This window comes from Nuphar pumila, chromosome 2 (genome assembly GCF_984573655.1).
Source record: "Nuphar pumila chromosome 2, dmNupPumi1.hap1.1, whole genome shotgun sequence".
NCBI classification, from domain to species: Eukaryota; Viridiplantae; Streptophyta; class Magnoliopsida; order Nymphaeales; family Nymphaeaceae; genus Nuphar; species Nuphar pumila.
This window is the reverse complement of record NC_143250.1, coordinates 149,023,658-149,033,144: the sequence shown is the minus strand read 5'-3', so window position 1 is coordinate 149,033,144 and position 9,487 is coordinate 149,023,658.

Below are 9,487 nucleotides of genomic sequence, written 5' to 3'. Positions count from 1 at the left end.
TGCAACGTACTCGGAGTTTTCTAAAACTGACGACTCATTATCGTCTGATTCCGCTGCTAAAAGCTTTTCTAAATTCCGCTGCAAAGAAAAAAAAAAGAAATTCATGAAAATTTTAACTTAGCTTTGTTTTGGAAATCCGGGGCGTTACATATATGGAGTGAACCCGTTGAGCTCAAACTTTTAAATTCTAGAAGGATTGCATGAGGATTGCGAATCTTGAAAGATCCACACATTTTATATGTGGATCTTCTATATTGGGATTCAAGTTAGCCATGTTCATAAATATTTTATTTGAATTTCTATAATATTGTGTGTTTATATATTATGTTAAATTTTGATATTTCAAAAAAATTGGCCGTGTTATAGTAAAATTGATAAATCTTCGATTTTAGGTGGCGTCAATTGAGTTTGGGTTTGGCCCAAGTCTCATTCACAAGACCTAAATGAGCCAATTAAGATATGATAAAACTTTTTATTTTTGACCTTTAAAATCACGCAAAATTCAGGTTAAATTTATGCAAAATTGATATCATATATCATTAGATGCGCCTCAAAATTTTGAAAACAATAATATTTTATTTTTATGAATTTGGTCTACGTTTGGCCTAAAAATCTTATTTTTTCAAAAAAGGTCTAATGAAATGAAAGCTTTAAATACAATGTAAAGGTTTAATTTAAGAAAAGTTAAAGTTAAAAAGACTTCCAGAGGGGTAAGACACCTTCTAGATATTTATTAATTAATAAATAATTAATTAAATATTAATAATTATTTAATTCCAAAAATTATTATAGATATGGTAGTTACCAAATAAGTAGGGTTTTCAGAGAGGGTGTCACCCTCTAGAAGAGCCCAAATTGTTGAACAAACCAAAAAGATAAGTAATCAAAGAAGTAAAAAGTAAGAAAAGTCAACAAATTTTAAGAGAAAATATTAAAGAAGTTGGAGATAGAGTTCCACATGAGGGAGAACTCTATCTCCCAACCCAAATGGGAACTCTAGAGGGGCGTCAGCCTTTAGAGGATCCCATCCTCTATAAAAACACAAAATATATATATATATATGAGAAAGAAAAAAAGAGTAAAAGAGAAAGAGAGAGAGAGAGAAAGAGAAAGTTGTGGGAGCGGAGAGAGAAAAGAAAAAGGGAAAAGAGAAGAAGAAAAGGAAGAAGAAGAAGGAAGGTATCTTCTTCCTCTCCGATCATTCGATAATTTTTTTGGTCCTTTTCTAATTTCAACAAAGGTACAGGTTCCTCTAATGATTTGAACAAAAAAAATAGCCTTAGTCAAACTTATGAAGTTTTTTGTGGAAAAGAGAGGTAGAAACCTGATCTTTTATGAGTATATATATATATATATATGTGTGTGTGTGTGTGTGTCGATTTGCACATGTGAAGGATAATTTTTTCCTAGGCAGCGAACATGTAGAGGTTTTGATTTTTATCTACACATTTGATATGCATAACGATTTTTTTTCTATATATGCATAGAAAAAGGGGCCAAATGATATTTTGTACATGTTCTTAAGTATAGACCTGTCATATGTGTACATGAACATATCTGGACAGACATGTCCATTCTTGCATCGGGACAGATCTAGACAGACTTGTCCAATTCTGCGCATGGACTAATCTGAATAGACCTATCTGGTTCTACTCATGAACAAATCTGGTCCAGATCTGCAGATATTTTTATTGATTTGGATTGAGTGTAAGGCTGTCATTGATATATATATATATATATATATATATATATATATATATATATATATATATATATATATATATATATATATATATATATAATACATGATTGTACATGCTTTATAAAGTGTCACAAAAAATATAAGTTTATGTGACTATTTATGTATGCTTATATATGATTGTCATGCTTTATAAAGTGTCACCCAAAAAAATACAGGTTTATGTGACTATTTATGCATGCTTATATATCATTGTTCATGCTTTATAAAGTGTCACTAAAAATACAGGTTTATGTGACTGTTTATGCATGCTTACATATGACACTTCATGCTTTATGAAGTGTCACCAAAATTACATACTTATATACATGTTCATTTGACTATTCATTTGACTGTGCATACGACTGCTTATTAGACTATTCATATGACTGTAGTACATGTTCATTTAATTGTTCATGTGATTGTGCATTTGAAGGTTCACATGACTGCAGTACATGTTTATTTGACTTTTTGTTTGACTTCGTATAACTGCATTACATGTTTATATATTGTTCATGTCTTATAAAGTGTCACCGAGTACAAGTCTGTTTTACTACTTAAGCTACATAAAGTGTCATCACATACATGTATAGTTTGTACAGAAATATAACTGTTTTAGTGTTGTAACGAGTTATCTCATACACTATTATTATGTGTAGCAATTTAGGGTTGTTAGCCAATCATTTATGAAAATAATTGAGACTGCATATGGTCATCAGCTGGGGTTGTGATTATTTTGTCTAAGCCCAATTGACTTTCACTGATGGACTGTGTTTAGCTTTTCTTTCCAACAGACTGTCAATAGTTGGGGTTCATAGTTGTTTCTATGTACCTCGATGACTTGACTCACGGTTTGGTGTTCAAGAAGAAAAATTGCATGTTGCTCAACACTATTTGGCTGCATGTTTATACATGGAAAACATGTTGTCAATAGTGTCTTAGTATTGTCGCGTGTGTGGGGCAGCATAGCGTCAGGCTCGATAGTTATGTTTTGTATTCCGAGCATGCTTGAATTGGCAAAATGTTGTTGTTTACATATGCTCATAAAATTTATTATTATGCTAGCATAAATATGCATGTTATGAACACATAAATTCTGCAATTGTATTAATGTTGCATTAACATGATCATGTGTATGTTTGCATGTTATGCATGTTATGAATTATGAAGACAAAAATGTATGTTGAAAACATGTGTTCATATGCATATGTAAATTATTTTACATATACATTTGTATTGTGTGTGAATGAATGTGCATTTGTGGGCATGTTGAATTATTATGTGGTTACATGTTCACGGTGGGTTTTGCATGAGATGCATCAGTGGTCTGATGCAAACTATTGTAGGCAATATAGGCCACGAGCAGGTGTTGCTCTAACTCTTATTTTGTGCATTGCAAAATCCATTCTAGATTTATTGAATTTCTGAGTTAATTACACTGTTAAGTTCTATAATGGGCCAAGGTCCCGTATTGTGTTTTGTATGTTGATTTGCAAAAAGAAGCTTTTGTAAAGAACCTATTTTTTGATAAAAAGATAAAAGAGATAAAACAATGCAATTAATGTTGTATTCCTAGATGTTTCTTCCATAGTGCAGGAATCCTGGATGACAATTTCGGAGAACCGTGAGAATACTAAAACTTCGTGTGTGATTGTGTTCCTAAATCTAATATGGTGATTCGCCTCCCAGCCACTTTGCCTGGGGGTGGCATTGTAGACACAATTGTTATTTTTGGTATACTAAGAAAGTGGCATTAGTAGATGTTGATTTCTCTGGTGTCTCGACATTAGATGTTGATTTCTAATATTTCGATGGATGGTGTTAATTCATGATATTGGTGAAGGAACAAGTATAGAACCCAATAATAAAATACAAATTGTGTGTTAAGTTACAACTGGGAACCTATCTTGAACTTTAAAAAATTATTGTACCCGTTTTGAGTATCTGCGGGTTTTAATGAAAAGTGAAACTAACCTTGTGTGCATTTAATAGAGACATTCATGCAAAAGCAAACTTTGATAATAACTTAATAATTTAATCATGCATGTACATTGAAACCATGCATATTTACTATTTTGCATTAGTTCATGCATCTTTACCTATTTTGTTTCATGTGAAATATTGTTGTTGAATGATAATTGTTGTTAAATGCATAAATGGTTAATTGAATTGTGAGATTGTTATAGTTTGTTTTCTCTGAAAACTTTCATAAGTTTAATTTACGTTATTTCTTGCCTATTTGAATTTTTAGAGGATTTCGTAAAAGGATCTTTGATTCTTATCCAGTACTATTTATGCTTTTTTTTTACAGGATCTGAGGCCCAGTTACGAGACTACGTGACTACTTGATATTTTGTTTGGAAAAAGTGTGGCTCCATAATTTTGGATATTGATTTGATTATGTTCTTAAACTTTGATTAGTGCTTAATAAAATTAATTATTTGATTGTTCGTTCAATGTAAGATCCTTGTAGTTTGGAATGTGTTAAGTCTATGAGGCCTCATATCCTTGGGTTTTGTTTTCCGCAATTATTTTAAAAAAATCCACTTTTCAATGGGGATGAGTTGGGGTCATTACAATTTCATCAGTTCCGTAAAATGTTCATGCGGATATCATTTTTATTCAGATGTTGTGACCTTTGGATGACATGTGTATCTATCGTGTGAACATCATCAAGTTTGCTTGTGCGAAGGGCAAAAATATCCTTAAACAGCTGAGAATCAAATTTATGGGCATGAAAAAGATTGTGGCAAATTGTGAAACATTTTCAAAATCGCACCATTTTACAAGGACATTATGGTTATTTTGCATAAAACTTTTGGAATTCCTTTCTTTCATAAGACTAAGAATAATATTTGTGAAACATGCTAGAGAGGCAAGAGTCATGCTTTGCCATTCTCTAAGCATATTGTTTTTGGACCTCTTGACTTCATTTATTTTGATGTTTGGATCGATATCATTATTATGTTATTTTTACGGATGCATATTATTAATTTACTTCGATTATGTGATTGGTTTAAAGTCCAATGTTGAGCATGTATTTCAATAATTTAAAACCAATGTTGAGAATATTTAAAAAAAAAATCAAATATTTATAAACTGATGGTGGTGGAGAGTTTAATGCTCTTGATCCCTTCTTGTGTAACTGTGGTATTAGTCATATAGTCTTTTGCCCTTATACTCACGAGAAAAATGGAGCAGCTGAACGTAAACATTAGCACATTGTTGACATCGGCCTTTGTCTCTTGAGTTAAGTAGGTGTGCCTACCAAATACTGGACATATGCTTTCAGCACTGCCACCTACCTGATAAATAAACTATCTTTCATTGTTAATATAAATAAATCTCCCTATGAGATTCTGTATAAGAGAAGACCTTACTATGAGTTTCTTCATGTCTTTGGTAATGCATGTTACCCATGTCTTAGACCTTATAGATACTACAAACTTGACTTTAGATAATGGTTCTCATTTCAAGAATGAAAAGGTTAGGAAGATGTGTAAGAAATTTGGTATAACCCATTATTTTTCAGCCCCCTATTACCCCAAGGTTATGGTCAGGCTAAAGCCATCAATAAAACCATAATCCACATCATTAAGAGAATTGTATAAATCAGTTGTGATTGGCATTAAAAGTTACATGATGCATTGCTTACATATCACACCACCATCCATACACCCTTCAATGCAAAGCCAATTGACCAAAAAGGATAACTATTGCTTTAAAAATGCCTTTAGAATTCCAACAGGAGCTTAGACCGGCTGAACTAGATCTCTTAGATGAGAAAAAGCTTTTAGCAACTGAGCATAATAAGGAATATAAAAGAAGAATTAAGTGATACTATTCTCAACATGTGATTGAGCGATCCTTTCAAGTCTATGAGATAGTCCTAAAATTCATTCACCATACTGGACCACATCCCTTAGAGAAGTGACGTTCAAATTGGAAAGGACCCTACATTGTCAAACAAGTTCTACCTAGGAACTCATACTGTTTAATCAATTCCAATGGAGTTGAATTACCCGATCCAATGAATGTCATGTATTTAAAAAAGTTTCACTTAGATTTGATGTTCTTTTGAATAACTTTTGTAAAACCTAGCAATAAAGTGAAGTTACCCAAATCATTGCAGCCTAACTAAGGATTTTTAGAAGCGAATCATGAAGATTTACAACTAGATGTCCCAAAATTTTTTATATAAAACCATATAGGACTTTCTTAGATAACCTACTCTATGAGCTTAAGATCAGGTTTAAGTCACCTCTTTCTTGGACTTTTTTTATCAACTTCCTTTGGTCGGTCCCAAAGAACCCTTAGTCATTAACATCATGTGGACCTCACCTAAAAACTAAATCAGCTGAAAGGTGAATAAGGTTAAAAAAGATGCTAGGAGTAAAAATTGTATTTTCAAAGTGAGAAAAAGCCTTGTCATAACCCTAGGCTTGGTGGTTTTGCCTTAAGTTATTACCTGGTCATAGATTCAGGTGGCAATGGCCTTTAAGAAATGAAAGACCCAAAACAACCACATGCAAAAAAGTCAAAAAGAGCCAAAAAGGCTACATATGAAAGAGCGAAAAATCATGTTGCGTCTAGAGAGAGGAAGTGAGGAGGTTACTAGTTGGGGGAAATGATAGAAAGGTGAACTGACTTAGGGTGAACCTGGACTTATCTTCAATGTTCTTTTTTCTCAAGGGCATAAGAAAGATCCTCGAGACACTTTTCCTATTTGGCAGTATATAGAGTCCTAATCTCTAAAAGGTTGAATGTGGCAATCATGTACCATGGATGTTTAATTATAAGTTTTTATGACTAGTTATTCTCTTTATTCTTGTTAAGAGTCAATAAGGAAGGTGACGATAAATGTCAAGTCAGTCCTTCCTAACTTTGGGATAACTTGGAAAAGGGGAAGAATGTCAAAATGGTTGAATTTTGAAGCTTGTTGGATTGAGAATATTTTAAACTAAGGCAATCAAGGGCACAGATGTGAACACACAAATCACAAAGATTATAAAAAGATGGTTTTTCAATAACATGTGTGTTCCAGGAGTGGACTAGTTCATAAAAAAAGGATCATTCTTTCTATAGTATCATTCATTCATTGTATGTTCTTATACTCATAGTCACATATATCACGTCATTCACCATTCACAAATATACCATTCTTGTAACTCACACACTCCCATCACATATCATTCATACCACATTCACATGCATATATCATGCAAGCACTTGACATTCATGCATTTACCATGAGATGATAAAAAAACATAGCATATTATATCAAAATCATGAGTGTACGTCATACAAAAAAATGCATATCATGTTCTATACATTTTTACAAGAGAAAGAGAGAAAAAAAAGCAAGTCTAAAGAGTGTCCCATCTATGTGATCCTCCCTAGCCACCATGGATGTTTAATTATAAGTTCCTATGGTTAGGGAGACACATCCTCTAAAAGATAGATTGTTTGGTTGTCCAGCTGGCAGAGCATGCTTCTATTCTAATTTTGAAGTTAAAAAATGAAAATCCGTAAGGGGTTTTTGGCTCTAACTCAAAACAAAAAAATTATAAGACTATGTCTCAGCTTTCCAATGACTATAAAAATGTAGGTTTTCAATGTCGGAATAAAGAGATACTTACTTGAGAATATAGACTATTATGCAAAAAAATTATGTGATTTTTGCATATATTTTCTGTGATTTTCTCTTAAATATATGCAGAGTTTCTCCTATATATGTAATTTTCCTCCTATATATATGATTTTTTATCTAAACATGCAATTTTTGCATATATTTTATGTGATTTTCTCCTATATATGCTATTTTCTACTAAATATATATAGAGTTCCTCCTATATATGCCATTTTTTTCAAGAAAATCATATATATTTAGGAGAAAAATCACATATTTGGGAGAAAAATTACATATATTTTGGAGAAAAATTATATATATAGAAGAAAATTTGCATATATTTAGAAAAAAATCATATATTTAAGAGAAAAATAACATATATAGGAGGAAATCACATATATTTAGGAGAAAATCGCATATATAGGAGGAATCTCGCATATATTTAAGAGAAAATCATAAAAAATATATACAAAAATTACATATATATTTTCTGCAAACAGTATATGTTCTCATGTTTGTATCTCTCCTCTCTGACATCAAAAACCTACGTTTTATAGTCATTGAAAAGCTAAGACATATGCTTATAACTTTTTTGTTTTTAGTCATAGCCAAAAACTCCTCTAGGATTCTCGCTTTTAAGCTTCAAAACTAGAATAAAAGCATACTCTGCATACTGGAACAATTGAACAGTTTATCTTCCAGATGGCGTTTCTCCCAAACCACTCATCAGATCAAGGTAATTTTGGTGGCATTGGAAAGCTAACATTCTAATCTATTTTTATCCTTTTTTATATTTTTCTTGATTTTTAGAACATGTATCTGGAAAATATAATATAATAGACAGAAAAGGCACAGTCGTGTCTGTTCCAGTCTGCAGTGTATGCTTCTATTCCAGTTTTAGAATGTAGAAATGGAAATCCTAGAGAGGTGGGGGGTGGCGCCCCTCATCTTTCTATATTGGTGTGAGGCTCACTAGAGAAGGGAGCATCACACACCCAACCCTCTCACTCCATTTCTATATCTCTCTCAAAGACTCTCTTTTTCACTCTATCTATTTCATTTATCTCATATTTTTCTTCTCTCCCACACAGTTTTGTGTTCGTGAAGGGCGCACACATGTAGGTCATGCTAGTACCCATCTTCGCAATTTTTTTTTGGTCTCTCAAGCTTCAACAAGGTAGGGTTCTTGCACCACGGTTGGTAAATGATGAACCAGCTTGTAAAGCCCTATATGCATAGACCCATAGTGACTGTTGACATCGATGGCACATTAGCGATGAAATGAATCATATTGGTTATGGATTCGATGAATTATTTTATCTAAGATCTGCTACTTAGTATGATAGTTCAAAAGAAAATTGAGCAATGATTGGTGTTTTATCTCGATTTTTATAGTTGCAAGATAAGTCATTCATTTCTTTGATGTTTCGTGAGTGTGATAGAGTAAGTCATGGTTGGGTTACACTATAACTGATTTCTATGAGTATCGATTTTTAACTGATTGAAGTTTCAAAAGTCGATTCCAGATCTAAATATTTATGATTATTAGTTCGTGAGGAGTTAAATTGCACGTTAGTCATGAGATCATGTCATATATATTGATCCTTAATCCAAAATCTTATTATCTTGCCTACACATGACTGATATGGTATGTAATCGATTTCTTATCAATATGATTCCAATTATTTTTCTGTCACATAATCGTGGTTATACCTATTTGGTTTCAACTCCATGTATTCTCAAGATTTGATTTATCCATGAATGCTAATAGAGTAACAAATCTAATCGGATGAAGATCTGAATACCACGTCTATGAATGATTGTATTATTTTGAACATTGATTCTAATTTAGCTCTTGATTCACATGTAGTCTAAAAAAATTGATTTCCAAATTTCTGATTCAAACAAAGTTTTTAATCACGCATCATATTTTTTTATTGAATCTATAACCTTGACTTGGCCGATCACTGGTCTGTGTGCAGCGGTGCTGCAGCAGGGCACACAACAACCTACTGAGTGTTTATGGTGCTCACGTCCGCATGCCAGAAAATTGGTAGGTTGGGGTTTACTCGACCCCCAGCCTGCTAGTTCGATCATTCGCTGCAACAATCACCATGATT